The 19,505-nt window shown below is 34.2% G+C and overlaps 1 protein-coding gene across 12 annotated transcripts in view; it reads left to right on the top strand.

Moving 5' to 3' along the window:
* Positions 1-19,505, top strand: part of ZBTB20 (zinc finger and BTB domain containing 20) — a 790,532-nt gene that overhangs the window by 210,672 nt on the left and 560,355 nt on the right. For all 12 annotated transcript variants that reach the window (XM_074405337.1, XM_074405336.1, XM_074405331.1 and 9 more), the window contains exon 4: positions 16,344-16,385. The gene's annotated coding sequence lies outside the window, so the exon portion shown is untranslated. The remainder of the gene's footprint in view (positions 1-16,343; positions 16,386-19,505) is intronic.

A 19,505-nucleotide genomic window follows, 5' to 3' on the forward strand; every position in this document is an offset into this window, starting at 1 on the left:
TATATGTATGTGTCTCACAATGGACAGTACACCTTGTACCAACTAGGTGCTTAATAAATGTTTACCTGAGTGAATGTAATTCCAGGAAGTTGGAAAAAGCATTGTATTGTTTATCCTGGTTTTTGTCTGTTTCTTTGTTTCTAAGCAGAAGTTTTTATAAGAAGGCAGATAGAATATTCCCAGAATTCTAAGCAATATTGCAGCATCTTTTTCTTGAAATTTACAGCACATTTCTCAATGCTTAATCTTCAAATTTGAAATTATTTTTAACATACTATTCATAAAATTATCTCACTCACCTGAAGTACAGATGTAAATAAGCTTCTTATCTATGTAGGTATGACAAAATCAGATGTCAGTTGATTTGCTTGAGATTGTGTGTAGGAGTCTACATTTTTAATTTTTTTGCACTCGTGTGAAAGGCATAATATATCTCTCCTGAAATCTTTTCTCTGGGCCTGAGATCTGAGGAATTTGCCAAATTTGTTTTTTAGAAATTATACAAGAGTCCTTCAATCATTGAAGAGCCTAGAAATAAGATTCTGTAGTTACAGAATTTTACACCTGGGAAGCAGAAATCATCTGTTGTAGCCTTACATTTCACACGAGTAAGCTGAAGCCTAGATAGATGAAGGGACTTGTCTAAAGTCTCATAATTGCTTAATGGTGGAACTATACTTTTTGATAGTTAATTGAGGCTGTTTTTCACTACAACCTAATAGCGTTTTATCCAGGAGTATACCAAAGGAGAAAACAGTTTAATGAAATTATTTAAAATGATAGATTTCTTGCAGAGATTATATTCTTACTGAGTTTTAAATAAGATTTTTTACTTGCTGTTTGAGGTTTCCATGTCCTATAATGTATCAAGTCTGAAAATGCATTTATAAAATAGATGTATATACTCCATTTTCATCTATAAAGGAGTGAATGTGCTTTAGCTTCAGTGTTTTTTTTTAATTTTACATTTGGTGTGTGCTTATTTTTAATTTAGAAAATATAATTTGATTGGAAACTGAATTATTGCCAGTTCTTGAGAGAATTCAGTCTTTGAGATGTGGTGTACATTTGTGTAAGTCTTGAAATAACTGTGGACATAAATTCTTTTTTTTTTTTTCCCTTCTTTGGTTCTGGGATCGGATTAGAAGTGTTGGTTTTGAAGCCTTTGAGACCAGGTGGCTCACGCCTGTGGTGAAACTGAAAAATCCAAGACAGGTCTCAGTCAATTTAGGAGGTTTATTTTGTCAATGTTAAGAACATATGCTGGTGGCACAGTCTCAGGAGGTCCTGATAACATGTGCCCAAGATGTTCAGAGCATAGCTTGATTTTATGCATTTTAGGGAGACATGAGACATCAGTCATCATATATAAGATGAACATTGGTTCGGTTCGTAAAGTCAGGACAGCTCAAAGCAAAAATGGGACAACTGGAAGTGAGAGGGGGCTTCCAGGCCATAGGTAGATTAGAGACAAATGGTTGCATTCTTGAGTTTCTGATTAGCCTTGCCAAAGGAGGCAATCAGATACGCATTTATTTTAGTGAGCAGAGGGATTACTTTGAATAGAATGGACGGCAGGTTCCCAGCCTGACTTTTCCCTTTAGCTTAGTGATTTTGGGGCCCCAATATTTATTTTCTTTTCACACTATCATCTCAGCACTTTGGGAGGCCAAGCAGGGAGGATTGATTGAGCTTCAAAGAGTTCAAGACCAGCCTGGGCAACATTATGAGATCCTGTGTATACAAAAAATAAAATAGAAAATTAGCCAGGTTTGGTGGTATATGCTTGTAGTCCCAGCTACTCAGGAGGCTAGTGTTTAAAATTGCAGTGAGCTATGCTCATGTCACTGCTCTCCAGCCTGGGTGACAAAGCCCGGTGACAGATTGTTGGACAACATAAACTAGTGACTAACTAGTGACTAACATTTTTTCTACTTCCAAAACTTTGATTGTTAGACAACATGAACTAGTGACTAAACTAGTAACTGACATTTTTTCTACTTCCAAAACTTTTGAGAATTCATTATACATAAATTTACTTACATTCTTACCTATTTGATGGCACATATTTTTGTAAATGTACTTATTACCCGCTTTATTTCCTCTTCATCTGCCCTTGTTCAGCCCTCTCTCCCAGAAGCAGGGGACATGTTTCTAGTTTTTAAATTTAATTTTTATTTGTATCTCTTGGTACTTTTTTAGAACCTTTTGTTTTCTGTTTCTCTGTAACCTTCTGCTCTCAAGATTAATAATGATACAAGAATTTTCCTTCTTGTGTGGAGAATAAACTTCCAGTCAAACAGCCTGCCTGCAAATAAGTAGCGATAACCTGGACAAAGACAAAAAATAAAAGCAAAGCATAACAAACACAATACAACTATGTAAAGGTTTTGGAGAATGAATAAGACAAGGGAAATATTAGAGGAGGTTCAAACTTTGTATTAAGCAAATGTCATGAGGTGAAGTGAGTTTCATATTTCTGTGGCTTTTTCTGAGGGCATCTGCAGTTGTAGTGGCAGCATGGGACAATTAAACTCCAAGAGAAAGCCTATTGCTTTCTCTGTAGGCTGTAGGAACTCTGGGAAGGAGCAGGGATGTCAGAGAATGTAGGAAAACAGGAAAGTAAAGATAGAGAGATGGGAAATTGTATGTATAAATTCTGCCTAATTATTTGACCCCTGAACTGCACATGCACAGGGTAGACTGAAATCAATCCAAACTGAGATCCAAAAGCACAAATTTTTCAACATAGATTAACCAAATTAATGTCCTACAAAAACAAAGATATTAGTGCTCTTTGGTTCAATGTAACACAATCAGGAGTATCCACAATTAACATTGACAATGTCTAAGTTAAAATCCATAATTACTTCAACCCAAAAAAATGTTAACTTTTCTTAAGGATAAAGAAAATCAACAGATGACAATCTTAAAATCACCCGCATGTTTGAATTACTAGGCAAGAAAATTAAAGCAGGTATTAAAACTATGCTTAAAGAGATGAAAGGGAATATGGTTGAAATGAACAAAAATAAAGGAAATCTCAGCAGAAAAGTACGTTATTAAAAGAATCAAATGGGCCAGACATGGTGGCTCACACCTATAATCCCAGCACTTTGGGAGGCTGAGGCTGGCGAATCACAAGGTTGAGAGATCGAGATTCCTGGCCAACATGGTAGAACCTGTCTCTACTAAAAGTACAAAAATTGGTTGAGTGTGGTGGCATGTGCCTGTAGTCCTATCTACTTGGGAGGCTAAGGCAGGAGAATCATTTGAACCCACAAGGTGGAGGTTGCAGTGAGCTGAGATCATGCCACTGCACTCCAGCCTGGAAACAGAGCAAGCCTCCATCTCCCAAAAAAAAAAAAGAAGAAGAAGAAGAAGAACCAAATGGGAATTTTAAAACAGAATTTTGTATTATATTAATTAAAAAATAACTTAGTAGGATTAACAGTATAATGGAGGAGGGATTGAACTTAAAGCTAGATCAATAGAAATTATCTAATCTAAGAAGGAGTGAGAAAAAAGAGTGAATAAAAAATAAGCAGAATCTGAGAAACCAGAAGTAAAATTTTATTTATTTTATATTTAAAAATATTTAATTTACAAAGATTATATATAGTATGCCTTGTGATTGCTTTATGCATACATTTCTCAGTAATTATCACAATCAGGTTAATTCACACATTCTTCACCACCCATACTGTACATTAGATCCCTGGAACTTGTTCAACTGATAACTGAAAGTTTGTACTCTTTAATCAATATCTTCACATTTTCCCTACCACCATCCCCTGGCAATCATCACTCTTTCTGTTGCAATGAGGTTGATCTTCTTATATGATTTCATATAAGTGAGCTCACAGATTATTTGTCTTTCTATATCTTGCTTATTTTATTTCGTATAATGTCTTCCAGTTTCATCCATGTTGTTGAAAATGACAGGTTTAATTATATTTTATGGTGGAATAATATTTCATTGTGTATATGTATCACATTTTCTTTATTCATTTATCTGATTTATCCATTGATGGACACTTAGGTAGTTTTCATTTCTGGCATATCATAAATAATGCTGCAATAAGCATAAGGGTATAGATACCTCTTAAAGATACTGATTTCATTTCCTTTGTATATAAACCCAGAAGTGGACTTGCTGAATCATAGGATTATTCTATTTTGATTTTTGGGGGAAACTCCATACTATTTTCCAAAATGTCTATGCCAATTTACATTTCCACCTACAGTGGACAAGTGTTCTCTTTTCTCCACATTCTAGCAAACACTTATCTCTTGTCATTTTGAAAATAGCCCTTCTGACAGGCATGAGGTAATGTCTCACTGTAGTTTTGATGTGCATTTCCCTGATGATTATTGATGTTGAGCACTTTTTTTATATATACTTCTTGCCTATTTGTATGCCTTCTTAGAAAAAAAATGTCCAAGCCTTTTTCCCATTTTTAAATTGAGTTATTGTTATTATTTTTTGCCATTGAGTTGTGTGAGTTCCACATACATTTTGAATATCAATCCTTCATCAGATATATATAGTTTGCAAATATTTTCACCCACTCAGTCGGTTGCCTTTTCATTTTTTTGTTACCTTTGCTGTGCAAAAGGTTTTTAGTTTGTTGTAGTTCTACTTTTTTTATTTTTGCTTTTGTTACCTGTGCTTTTCATGTCATATCCAAAAACCTTTTGCCAAGACTAATGTAAAGGAGCTTTTTCTTATGCTTTTGGATCTTACATTTAAATCTTTAATTCATTTTGAATTAATTTTTGTGTCTAGTGCAAGACAAGGATCCAGTTTTATTCTTTCATATTTGAGTATACAGTTTTTCAAAACCACTTACTGAAGAGAATTTCCTTTCCTTATTGTGTATATTTGGTGCCCTTGCCAAAGATTAGTTAACCATAGATGTATGCATTTATTTCTGGGCTCTCAATTTCTATTATATTGACCTAAGTGTCTGTTTTTATGCCAGTACTGTACCATAAAATTTTGATTATTGTAGCTTCATAAGACAAATTGAAATCACAGAGTGTGATGCCCCCAGCTTTGTTCCTTTTCAAGATTGCTATAACTGTCTGTGATCTTTTGTGGTTCCAAACAAATTTCAGGATTGTTTTGTCTATTTCTGTAAAAAAAAAATCATTGTAATATTGATAGAGATTGGATTGAATCTGAAAATGCTTTAAGGCATTTATGGGCATTTAAAAAATAGCAGTTCTTCCAATTCATAAACTTGCAATATTTTTACACTTGTTTTTGTCTTCAGTTTTTTTAATCAGTGTCTTAGAGTTTTCATGTATGAATCCTTCATCAACCTTACTTAAATTTGTTTCTTAGTATTTTATTCTATTCAATACTATTTTAAGTGGAATCGTTTTATAATTTGGATATCTGTCCACACAAACCTTATTTTGAAATTTGATGCCAATGTTAGAGGTCAGGCCTAATGGGAGGTATTTGGATCATGGGGGTAGATTCCTGATAAGTGGTTTGGTTTCCTCCTTGAGGTATTGAGTGATTTCTTGCTCTGTTGGTTCCTATGAGAGCTGATTGTTAAAAAGAGCTTGTCAGCTCCCTCTTCTTTTTCTCTTGCCTTGAAATCTCCACACACTAGCTTCACTTTGCCTTCTGCCATGAGTGGAAGCAGCCTGAGCTCTCACCAAGAGCAGGTGCTGGTGCTATGCTTCTTGTACAGCTGGAAAAGCCATGAGCCACATAGACCTTTTCTTTTTATAAATTACCCAACCTTAGGCATTCTTTTATAGCAATGCCCACAGACTAAGGTGGGTCGTTTTCTTCATTTCTTCTTCAGAAAGTTTTTTGTTAATATATGGAACTGCAACTGATTTTTGTATGTGACTTTGTATCCTGAAACTATTGGGTTCATATATAAGTTTTGTTGTTGTTGTTGTTATTGTTTTTCCTGAAGTCTTCAGGGTTTTTCTACATACAAGATTATGTCATCTACCAACAGAGAGAGACAATTTAACTTCATCCTTTCCAATATTTTTATTGCCTAATTGCTCTGACTAGGAATTCCAGTCCTATGTTTAATAGAAATAGTGAGAGTGAGTGTGCTTGTTTCATTCCCAATCTTATAAAATACTTACAGCTTTTCACCACTAAGTATGATGTTATCTATGGGATTGTCATATATCATCTTTACTATGTTGAGGTACGTTCCTTCTGTACCAAATTTGTGGAGAGTTTTTATCAAGAAATGATTTTTGTGAAGCGCTTTTCCTGCACTATTGAGATGATCGTCATATGATTTTTATCCTTCATTTTGTTAATGTGATGTATCACATTTATTGATTTGTGTGTGTTGAATCATCCTTGCATTCCAGGGATAAATCCCACCTGGTCATGGTGTATGATACTTTTAATATGCTGTTGAATTTGGTTTAGTGGTGTTTTGTTGAAGATTTTTCTATCTATAGTCATCTGAGATATTGCTCTGTAATTTTCTTTTCTTATAGCACTCTTATCTAGCTTTAATATGAGGGCAATGCTGGCCTTGAAATGAGTTAGGAAGTGTGTCATTCTTGTAAACATCTATTAATTCTTTAAATGCTTGATGTAATCCACCAATCAAGACATTTAGTCCTATTGCCAGGTACTGTGACTCACACCTGTAATCTCAGCAATTTGGGAGGACAAGGCAGGCAGATCAGTTGAGGTCAGGAGGTCGAGACCAGCCTGGCCAACATGATGAAACCTCGTTGCTACTAAAAATACAGAAACTAGCCAGGTGTGGTGGTAGGTGCCTGTAATCGCAGCTACTTGGGAGGCTGAGGAAGGAGAATCACCTGAAACTCAGGACATGGAGGCTGCAGTGAGCCAGGATTACACCATTGTACTCCAGCCTGGGTGACAGAGCAAGACTTAGTCTCAAAAAATAAAAGACATCTAGTCCTGGGATTTTCTTTTATGGGAGCACTTTTTTTTTTTTTATTACTGATTCAATCTTCTTACTTGCTATTGGTCTGTTCAGTATCTTATTTTTTAAGATGCAGTCCTTGGATCTTGTGTGTTTCTAGGAACTTATTTCTTACTAAGTTATCCAGTCTGTCAGAATATATTGTTCAATGTAGTCTTTTTATAATTCTGTGTTTTTATCCTATCATTTAAATGTGTCCTTTTTCCATTACAGAATTTTAAATTTGAGTCATTCTCTCTTTTCTGTTGTTGTTAATCTAGCTAAAGATTTATCTATTTTGTTGATCATCATTTCAGATATTTCCTTTTTGTCTTTATCTGTTCATTCTCAAATATTCATTAGATATGTGATAGAGTTTTTTTTTACTTTGTCCTTTACACCTCCTAATATTTTAAAAAAGATTTTCTATCTCTGTTTTTATGATGAGTAAATTCCTTAGAATTATCTTTCAGTTCCGTATTACATCCTTTAGCTCCATTTTATGGAATGCATTCTCACTTCAGATACTAATTTTTTTTTTTTTTTTTTTTTTTGAGACGGAGTTTCGCTCTTGTTACCCAGGCTGGAGTGCAATGGCGCATTCTCGGCTCACCGCAACCTCCGCCTCCTGGGCTCAGGCAATTCTCCTGCCTCAGCCTCCTAAGTAGCTGGGATTACAGGCATGCACCACCACGCCCAGCTAGTTTTTTGTATTTTTAGTAGAGACGGGGTTTCACCATGTTGACCAGGATGGTCTCGATCTTTCGACCTCGTGATCCACCCGCCTCGGCCTCCCAAAGTGCTGGGATTACAGGCTTGAGCCACCGCGCCCGGCTCAGATACTAATTTTAATGACAATTTGATTTCTGTAAATCTCTTTATGTTTTTATCAAATCTGCCTTTTTCATAGTTTCTTTCTTTTTCTTTTTTTTTTTTTTTTCTTTTTTTGGCCTTTAGATTAGTTCCCTAAGACTGTGCCCTATTTTGAACTTAATGCTTATATGTCATTTAAACTTTTTCATATGCTGGCTCATTTATGGATGAACCATTCCTTGGGTTTGATATTTTTGATATATGAGCTCTTTTTCATTGGTGTTTGCTTTTTCTGTGAGACTCCCACATGATCTGAGTTGTTGAAGATGTCCTGCTAAAGTGGATTTGTTTCTTCTAGGCATTCCAAATATATTAGTAGGTTGCCATTCTCAGTGATTGCAGTTATTGCAAACTTTCTTTGTGCCCTCAAATTTCTCAGGTTATTACTGAGTTGGAAAATTCTCCTGGGGGGTTGTGGCAGAATCACAGTAATGCCAAATACTCTGGATCTATCTTCTTGATTTCTAAATTTATTTCTTATAAAACATTTTACAACTTTTATGTATGTAATGTTTACATATTCATACAGATATGTTTCTATAGGACCTTTATATAATAGAAACATTTCTGTGTGAATATAGCCTGACACTGTAAAGGAAACTCTTTCCTCTTTCTTTGGCTTGAATGTATTTCCTATACCTTTATATTTTAATAGAAATATTTCTATGTGAATATAGCCTGGTGTTTTAAAGGAAACTCTTTCCTATTCCTTTGACTTGAATGCTTTTCTCCAAGGCATTTCTGGCTAACTCCCTGCTTCATTTCTTTTGGGTCTTTACTTGAATGTAATCTTTCCATAATTTCTTCGCTGGTCCCCCTATCTAAAACTCCCAATCCCATCATTACTTTCCCCTTTCCCTGCTTTATTTTAATACCTTAGCACAGATCATTGTCTGTCATTCTATATGTTTATTATCAGGCATCCACAAGAAATATTATAATCTCCATGAGATCAGAAATTCCCATCTATTTTGTTCACTCCTAAATCTCTACCACTTGGAACGATATCTGTCACATAGTAACTACTCAATAAACATTTTAGAATAAATGAATGAAATATCCAATAGTTGTATATTGTGTGCCTTGTCCTGAACTAGGTGGTGATGATACAAAAGAAAGAAAAGTGAACCAGATTCTAGCTCTCATGAAAACAATGGTCCTGTAAGGAACATAGGCTATTAAAATCACAGTTTATCACTGTGATTGACAAATGCTATGCATTCAAATGAACTCTTGATGATCTTATTGGTACCAGATAGATATTCCCTGAGAAGTATGGGGAAGGGGTGATTACTTTTGATATGCAGTGCATCTCAGACTTCCTATTCCCTTGTTCTATCTGAATATTGACCAGGTAATACACATACACATACACAGAAAAGATAATGATTTAGACAGAAAGCAGTTTTATTGAGGGAGCTGACATAAGTTTGACCAAATTAGTAAGAATACTGAAAGCAACTAAGTATGAAAATAGAATTTCCGATGAAGTATTTTTGGTACCAGGTTTTTCTTTCAGGGTTGGTAGCCACTGTCTGATGAGCACAAAATGCAAAGAATTGGCCTAACTCTACATTCTGCTGCCTTGTAATTGTACCTAAAGAGCAAGAACGCATTTGCCTTTTGTACTTCTGCAGGTAGTACATAGGAAAGGATATGCAGTTACTTTATTACAGTAAATAATAAAGTTCATGGCTATATTTACAAAGTTGAGTTTTCAGCATGTGAAATGATGTGAAGAATGTTAAATCTCTAATATGTGTTTAATGTACATTTCAGTTGATTTTTCTCCAACTATAATAGTAGCAATTATTTTACTTATATGAGGGGAAGACTACGTCACCTAAGGGAAATGCTAATAGATTTCATTGCAGTTTTTGTATCATGTTGAAATTTTTTTCCATTTCTAACTGCTGTGAAATTCTTGCTACTCTGTCTTACACGTTTTTTACTTATTATCCCAGCATCTACTTACTTTTTTCTGCATTTGAGCCCTATTTCCTCTGTGTTTCCCTACCTAAAATGTTTTATCCTGGTTATTTGGTGAAGTTATACCTTATTGTTGGTGCAGACACTGGCTGGCCAAGGTAAAGGACCAATTGATAGTAAGCCCCTTCTCCTAAATGCCATAAACAATGCTAATAGCTACTTATATACATATAATCTCATTAAGTCATCATAAAAACATAAAATTTTATATAATATAAAAATTTTACCTAGGACACATACCTAGTAAGCTTTAATTCAAACTCAAAACTTCTAATCGAAAGTGGTTAGTGGTATTGTGGTTCCATTGCTTTTTCTAGATATTATGCCTTCATCCTACCTAGAATTGCTTTTGAAGTTTTTCTCATTTACCTTTGATTAAATAGAATTTACAATAAAAGATTTTCTACATTATCAAGGCTTCCACAGAGTTGAAATGAAAACACCTTGTAGAGGTAGCTGTTAGCTGCCTACTTTTATAGTTTCTTTTGATTGAAAGCTGCTGCTCTAAATTTGCTGCTCATATTTTTGAACTCATATTTGTCTTACACATCTCACAAATACATATTGAGTGTTGACTGTGTGTCAGGCACTAATCTAGACCCTGGGTATAGAGTAGTGAACAAAGTAGTGTGGCCTCTATGAAATATACAATCTAGTGGGAAAGAAAGAGATAATAAACATATAAGCCAAAAATCACACCCAGTAATTTAAACTGTCATATATGCCACAAAAGAATAAAGTAGTGGAGGTATCTGTCTCAGGAACTATAGTCAGAGGAGATTTTTTTAGAGAAAGTATAAGAACTACATAATTGGTTAGTAACTGCAGAACCCTTTCAGTGAACTCTGTGTAACAGCTTCTCACATGAGTATCTGTTAACAGGTGAGATTTGGATGACTCACTCTTGCCCATTGTGGGACCAAACTAACCAGGCTTTGTAATCTGGTGTTAATATTTGAGACTCAGATTCTCATAATTTAAGTTTGTACTGATTAAGGGGAAAAATAGGTGGAAAAAGTACAAGAAAATAGATTGGAAGATTAGTCCCTTAAAGATTATAAATAACTTGTTTAGAATGTGATTCCTTAATTTTATTTTATTGCATTTTAGGTTTTGGGATACATGTGAGATTCCTTAATTTTTTAATGCAGTATGAATTTTATTAATCATCAGGAATACTTGCTAACACAATTCATGCAACATTTCTTTATCCAAAATTTAAAGCATACCTACCACATATATGTACTGTGCTAAGTAAAAACTACAGTAATAGTTTAATGGTAAATAAGAAACAAATGCTTGTCCCCAGGTTTACAGTCTTATGTAAAAAACAATTACAGAGCAATAAAATAATTATTATGACAAGATTAGACACAGGACATCAGATTCTGGAGGATATAATATCTAAACTAAGACCCCAGGGATGTATACAAGCTGGCCAGTAAAATTTTCACATTTCCTGAGAGTAAATCATTCATTTCAATAGCCATAACTACAAATTTAGAATATTTTGAAAATATAATTTTTAATATTTTCTAAATTTTAGGTTTTTAAAATATATTTTCTTCATTTGCTCTTAAACTTTTATATAAAAAGTTAAGTTTAAGTAGAGTAATAAAAACACAACAACTATTTTCTCTATAATACACTGTGAAGTGTGAATTATAGGACAATTAGAATTATTAACAATGTATTGTAGATCAGGATTCTACTTGAGAGTTCAAATTCATCATGTTTATACATGAAATTTGATATTGTCTCCTTTTAAGTGGTAGATATTAATACTAGAAAATTCAAATTTGGCAATATTTTAAAATAAGGTTTGGTTTTTATGCATTTTGTAGCTTTATCACAGCTAATCTGACCTAAGGTCTAGACAGACCAAGTGTGCCCTTGGGTTAACAGTGTTTATCATATGATTTCCTTTTCCTTCCTTATTGCCCTTTTTCTGTTTCTAGTTCACAGGGTTGATAAACAGATAACTGTGCTTGTCATACTTCTCTTTCTGATAGGCAGATACCTTTTCAAACATAAAGGGGCAAACCTAGCTCAGTAATTTACAGAAATAAGCGTAAGTTTTTCAAGTCTACATTTAAATGTATAGTTCTTTCTACTATTCATAGGACTTTCTTTTCAGAGAAACCACAGAAGCCAGACACCTCAATTTTTAAAGCAAAATTGGCTTTATTGATGAGTAAAGTGTACATTTTATAATAACCGTATAATAATGATATAACATTCAGCTCTGTAGTGGGTCCAAAAGGACCAAATACATATTAAATACAATAAAATTATTTTGGATCACATAGTCTTCTCTCAAAATACCAAATTTAAAATGTAAAGCATGTAAGATATTCCTATGGATGCTTAGAGCTCTTTTATGAAGCCACTGTACCCACAGACCCCGGTGAGACCCTTTTTAGTATGTAAGTGAATTAGCAAGTAGATTTATTAATGGTATAAGGGACATCTCTTGCCAGACCCAACTACTGATAAACCATTTCTGTATTCTGTAAAATAGAACCTATCCCACTGAAGAACATAGCTGTGCCAACCTAGGAGTAAAAGAGCTTAAAAAAAAAAAAAACTCAAACACTCTGTAGTGTATCTGCATCTGGAGTGGTGCTAATAGTAACTTCATCCCATGTGACCGAAACAACTCTAGCAGTTACATGATCCGTGTACGAATCTGAAGACACACCACTTAACAACTCAGGATCTGTGCCATCCTTTAAATCAAAACACAAATGGGGACTAGAACAACATCAATATGCATCCATTTCTGTCTTCCCAGCCATAAGAAAAAAACTGATTGCAACATTTGTTTACTTAGAGTTGCAAACCTCATATATAAGGCTCTGGTCATCAGCAGGATCTCCTTAGAATATGTAAAAAGGTGATAAGTGCCCACATGTGATTGCTAAGAACATCACACAGCACCTTGGTCCAATTCCAGTTGAGTAATTATATGCATTTTGTCCTTATTTTCCTTTTCCTTATTGTTTCAGTTAAATGTGGAAAATGATCCTTCATTTTTCACCCAGTGAAGTTTGGCAGTATTGCTGCACACATTATTTAGACTTTACTGCCTTCCTTGTCAGTACTAGGAATGGACCTTAAAAGTGCTGGTTAGAAATGTTACTGTGGCTATTACTACTGTTGCAGTGTTTCCTGATTCAGAAATGTTCTTTGAACACCAAGCACATGACTGGCTTTTGGATGAGCTGCTGGACTATAGGGTGATGTCTTGAACAAGCCTTCTTTATCTCCTTGCTCCCTGCCTAGCTTAGTCTCTTAGCTTAAAGGGACATACATGATCTCCTTTTAATACAACTATGATAGTACTAACAGTTCCCTTTTATCAAATGCTTACTTCATGGCTGGCACTGCGCTAGTTCCCTTATATAGCTATAACATATAATCTGCATAGACAACCTTATAGGGTGAGTAACATGATCACCATTTTACAGACAGAAAATTTAAATTGCTTAGGATCACAAAACTAAAGAGGGGAAGCTGGAAGTTGGTCCAGATTTGTCTGATGGCAAAAGCTAAGTGCTTAACTACCACCCTACCTCATAACTCTGCTGCTTCCCAAAACTCTAAGCCCCAGTCTCTGGATCATTGATCACACAAATAGTTTCTTAGCTTCTCTTAGTGCTTGTCACCACTTCACACAGGCTGACCCTATTAACTTCAGCATGGGAATCATCCTGCAGTACTGGCCTCAGAAGGGCAACACTGATTATGTTTACAGGCCACCAGGAAACTGGACTGCTTTTGAGAGAATCTCTACACTGAATTATTTTATCTGCATAACAAAAGTGGTTCACTCTATCTTCTTTTCTTTCCCTGGTGGTGCTGTCATAACAGTGTCTTTTAACAGGATTAACCAGTAACTAACTTATTTACTTTGGTTTCCAATAAATAACTGCAGCCTGTTAATAATTGTGCATGTGTTTTATGTGACCTCAGATAAACTGAGACAATCTTACACATCTGCATTCTAGATTGGATCACTGTTCCTTTATACTTAATCTCCTATTAGTAACTGTCCATTAGCAAACAGTAGATCACATAAGGAAAAAACGTAAACACTTAATTTGCTATTGCATTTTATAGGTGACAGTAATACATGTGACTTTTTATTGTTATCCAAATTGAAGTGTTTGCTCAGAAATATAAAGTAATAAGCCAGTGCATGTTTTCTTGCTTTAAAGTGTGCCAAATCTGTCACAAATGCCTTGAACTGTATTGTATTAACATCTTTATGTGAGCTGTGTCTAAACATTTTTTAGTCTTTTAAATTGTTAGCTCAGTGAGGGTAAGGTGCCTCCTAATTTATCTTTTAGCACATTGCAATGCCCAACACAGCACCGTGCAGGTAGTAGATGCTCATTGAATGCTATTGAATTAGTGGGTAAGTTAGGCTGTACTAGGTTGAAGAGATGTGCAGTCCTAAATTTTTCTTGCCATCATTTCACTCTGCATAATAAGTAAAGAAGTTTTACTAAGATGATTAAAAGTGTATTATTGAATTACTTGTGTAGATTCCAAAGCAGTGGGATAAAAGAGACCCTGGCTATGCCCCTTTGAGGAAGTAGTGAGGGTGAGTTTCTCATTGTAGGTACAGTTAGTGGGTTTAATGTGTGACTGAATTGATGTATTTCTCTTAGGAAGATTACATTTATGAATTCCATATAGCATTTTATAACTTTTTCCTTTTACCCCTAACCTGCCTACTATTATTTTTTCCTATTAAAAAAGTAATGCTTATTATAGAGAATTAACTACTATGAAAGTAAAAAGAAAAATTAAAATCATCCACAATCTTATTTTCCAGATATAATCACTCTTAATGCTTTGTTTTCTTCTTTGTTTTTTTCTTATTCATGTAATCTCATACTGTCCATGTAATTGGTGCCCTATATGTTTAGATAATGTTATAGCGTCATAATACTGTAAATGTGCATTTTTCCATAAAATTTAAAATATTCTTTTAAGGTACCTTGTTAAATTTTGCCAAATATTTCTTTATATGGATGTGCTATGCTTTATTTAATTATTTTTCTATTAGATATTTAAGTTGCTTATAGTTTTTACCATCTTTATTAGATATTTAGGTTGCTTATAGTTTTTTACTACCATAAAATTTTCTTTTTTATGTAAATTTCTGTTGGTTTTCCATTATGTTATATTCCTGGGACTAAAATTACTGAGTAAAAATGTTGAACATTCTTGTACATAGTACTCAATAGGTTTCCAGAAACCATTTTTTAATCCACAATCCCGTCAGAAGCATGAGGATGCTATTTTATTGAGCCATCATCAAAATTATTACCACTACATGCTTTTAAGCAAGTGTTATAAAGTAGACTTACTAACTATAATATGTTGCTGTCATCAGCTGTGCTCAGAAGAACTATATCAATTAAACACATCAGTTTGCTTTCAAAAATAATTATGATTTATTTATTTATTCATTCATTCATTCATTCATTCATTCATTTATTTATTTTAGATTGAGTCTTGCTCTTGTTGCCCAGGCTGGAGTGCAGTGGTGCAATCTTGGCTCACTGCAACCTCTGCCTCTCAGGTTCAAGTGATTCTCCTGCCTCAGCCTCCTAATTAGCTGGAATTACAGGCACATGCCACCACGCTCTGCTAATTTTTGTATTTTTAGTAGATACAGTGTTTCACCATGTTGGCCATGCTAGTCTTGAACTCTTGACCTCAGGATCTGATCTGCCCACATCAGCCTCCCAAGGTGCTGGGATTATAGGCATAAGCCACTGTGCCTGGCTAGAATTATGAAATATTTTTAAGGATACCAGCAGTTCGGAGGCTGCATGTTGCAATACAGTTTCCACCTAAATCCAAATGTTTTTCAGGTCTAATTGTAAACTGCTACTTTTGTTTAATGTGGACTTACATAGTCTTCTGTATCAATACTTCACTGGCAGTTTTGACAAAGTGTGTTGGGTTGAGTCATTTTTCATTATATCTGATTCCTTCTTGTAGCAATCAATTTTATTTCTATTTGCTGTTGTAACTTAAAGTTAATGAACATTCAAAGTTTACTTTTATTTATTCATGCATTTTTTTGCAAACTGCTCTACAAAAGCACCTTTATTCCTCATCAGCGTTCTATCCAAACTGAGTGCAGATGAATCGGAGTAGTTTCATTTTAGAGAGCAGCAGTCATATTTGTATTAGGAAGGCAATAGTCTTGGAAGAATACCAAGAAAAAAAATCATTTTAAAGTGTTTGCCTCATCCTCTACTGAAAGCATTTGCGTTTCAGAGGCCATGGTGAGTCAGAGTCCCTTGCTGGTACTTATGATATATTACTAAGGGACTCGTTTGTGTGTGTGTGTGTGTGTGTGTGTATTCAGATATATGAAATATCCTATGGGGAAAATATTGATAAAAAAAATTCACCTCTTTATGCACTGAAACTTTTCCTAATTCTCTGCAGGAATTGTTGCAACATAAATACTGGTTCCAACTTAGTAAATTAATTTTTACTTATATTTGTTTTACATTTCAGAATACCTGATAAATTGAAAGTTTGTGCCCCATAGCTGCACAGGTATGTATATGAATTACCTATAACTATGTAAATCTATATATTAACTAACAAGTTACAATATTTTTATGTTAAGATTGTTTTTGTAATGTAAAAATGTTAATTCTTGATTACTTACAGATATTGCCAGCTTCAGCCTCAAAGGACAGTACATTTTATACATACATTTTATTTTATTCTATTGCAAGAATCAAGTAAACATTTCTGAGATTTGATGAGGCAGAATAATTTTAATTTCAAAGCATTCATCTGGTGAAGAGATTATAGAGTATTTTATGCAGTTGTACTATTGAAGTGAATGGTGAGTCACACCATTGCAAAACCACATTTTTGCCATTATTATTTTATTTAAACTTTTTTTTGCTGTTTTTGAGTTTATTTTCTGTGATGGTTGCTTTAGGTATGGAGTGGTTGCAGATGTACTGTCTGCTGCACTGTCTTAAACACTAGACGAATGGGAAAAAAAATGTTTGCACCTGTTTAAAATCTCAACCATGCGGTGTTGTGGTTCCTGGGCAACAGGCAGGAATTCTCAAAAGCTTGGTTGCACCTGCTCAATTGTTGCTTGCAGCTGTGTCATATGAGTGAGAGCACAGAGAAGCTTGTTAGCAGTGTGCTTGTGCTCTTACGTATTTTGTGTACTCTGACCCTGAGAGATTCTTACTTGATGTAGACCTTGAACTGTTACATTGATTTATTCTAAAACTCACTGGTTTTAGCTTCTAAATATTTTCTTCAAATCCTCTGTTTTGTGACTCAGACTTTTTTTTTTTAGTAGCTGTTCACTGCCCTAGATAATGTGTTTGCCAACTTCTCAAAACAATACCTGGGAAAGTAGATCTCTTCAGATAACTGGGTTGATAATAATTTTTGTCCTGGTAGAACCATTTTGTGTTTGGCTCAATTTCATCATGTTGGCAGCCCCACTATGTGAGGCTGGATATAGTTATTGATCCATTTAGCTGAACAGATTTGAAAGCATTTGGCTATTAGTGGACACATGGGGCATATTCAGAAAATTTAAGGGTATATTATAAGATAATTTCTTAATTTGTGCATGTGTTTCTGTTGCAGTTGGGTTAGAAGTAAGAAAGAAAAAAAGTTAAGATTAAATAGTAATCCTAGAAGAGGGCCTAAAATCCAGATGTAAATTTTGTGGAATATTATTCTTTAATTTAACAAATGCTAGATGCTTGGGTATCTTTTCATAAGTGTTACTGGTAATTATATTACATATCTTTTAGTTATGGCTTTATGTTTTCTGACATATCTATTTTTAATATAGAAAAGTTATTATAGATTGTTTGTTTTGCTAATAGGTAAAGTTCTATAAATGCAATAAAAAAGCCACAACTCTATACGAAAGATATTTAATTAATTTATTCAGTAGGCTCAGATTTCTAATATTGAAAACATTCAGATGACCTGCATTATTCTTCTTAATGTATTCTTTTAAATGCTGAGGAGTTTCCATCAGCATTTAGTAACTTAAATCTGAAGTCTTAAAGTTAGTGTATCTTTTCCTTTTATTGACCCATTTGGAATTTTTTTTTTTTTAACAAATCACTTTGGTATGAATTTAACTAACCTCTTTGGAAGTAGGAAATGCAATACAAAGGTAAGTAGAGGGTTGCCACAGCCCCTTATACAATGCCTTATACATGTAGTTGGTCAATAAATGTTGAATGAATGCATTTATGAATTAAACATTTCTGGAGCTGTATTAGAAATAGAGGAATTGTGTCCTAAAATCTTATTACTTGTTATACATTTTGGATGAGTCTTGATGGACTTACTTTAGTTCTCATACTGCAAGTTAGATAGAGATGAGTATACTGATAAATTCTGTCCTTAAAATGAGAAATTAATGGATAAAATTGATCGTCTTTGACTCTTTTAATGAATAATTGAAGTAACACTATGTGCAATATGCTTTAAACTAATTTTTACTTACTACAAGAAGTCTTTATATTATTCTCATTATACTCATAAGGCTGAGGCATTAATGGCTAAGTTACTTGTCACCTTGGAAATACTTTGCAGCATATAAATAGACAAATCTTCTATGTTATATGGTTATTGTCTCGTCTTTCCTGAGCACTGGCTTGTGCTCTCTCTCTCTCTCCCTCCCTATCTCTATCTCACTAAAACAAAACAAAACAAAAAAAAACCCAAAATGAGTGTTTAATTCCTTTGGGTCAGGTAAGATCAGAATATTAAAAATCTGCAATTATTTTGCTAAGCAAAAGTAATGGATCCTGTGTTTACTGTATACATATTTATAATTATGGTCTCTATGACTCACTAAATTTTAACTATAAATAGAGATAAAACCAAGCAAGGGTAGAGTCAAAATAGAGCAGTTAAGACCTGCTTTACATAGACCATTCTAATGTTCCATTTTGTGTGGCATAAGCCTATCATATAAGGTTGGCACAGTTTACATAATAAGCCAGTATCTATTGCATTAAAACCTTTTGTTTAGGGTTTTCAATTTTAGTACCACTGGTTTATGATGTATGTGGCACTTTTAGGCTTGGAACTACCTTTCCTCTGGGGATAGTTTTTCTTTTACCTCAGTTCATACCAGTGGGCAAGAAGCCAATATCAAGGACATCAGTTTTCTCCAGTGAACCTTAATGTGGTAGATTAAAAACTCTTTCTCTGTGAGTGTCAATATTAGAAATTAAGAAATGAGCCAAGAATATATATTTGCTAGAATATTAATCATTAAACTAGACAGATATTAGCAGCTTTTGGAGGGTCCTGTGTCAGGAATACTCTAGAATGTCAAAGAGGGAGAAATCCCTATGCTCTAGGATTCCTGAGAATTATTGCAGGTTTCCCTGTGATTTCAGAGTTAAAGAAATAAAGAAAGAAAACCCACATTTATTGAGAACATAGCATGTCTAGATATAATTTCTTTTTTTCCACCTTCTTTTCCTCTCCCTTCCTCAGTTCTTTTTATTCTGCATGATGAATGGATGTCTGCTGTTTGCTAGATATAATGCTAGGCTAGATGAATACAACAAAATCTTTGTCCTCGAGAGCATACAGACTAGTGAGAGACAAAGACATATCAATAGAGTTCTTTTTGACTTCACCGCTTATTATTAGTATGGT

The sequence above is a fragment of the Saimiri boliviensis genome, chromosome 8 (genome assembly GCF_048565385.1).
Source record: "Saimiri boliviensis isolate mSaiBol1 chromosome 8, mSaiBol1.pri, whole genome shotgun sequence".
NCBI lineage: Eukaryota > Metazoa > Chordata > Mammalia > Primates > Cebidae > Saimiri > Saimiri boliviensis.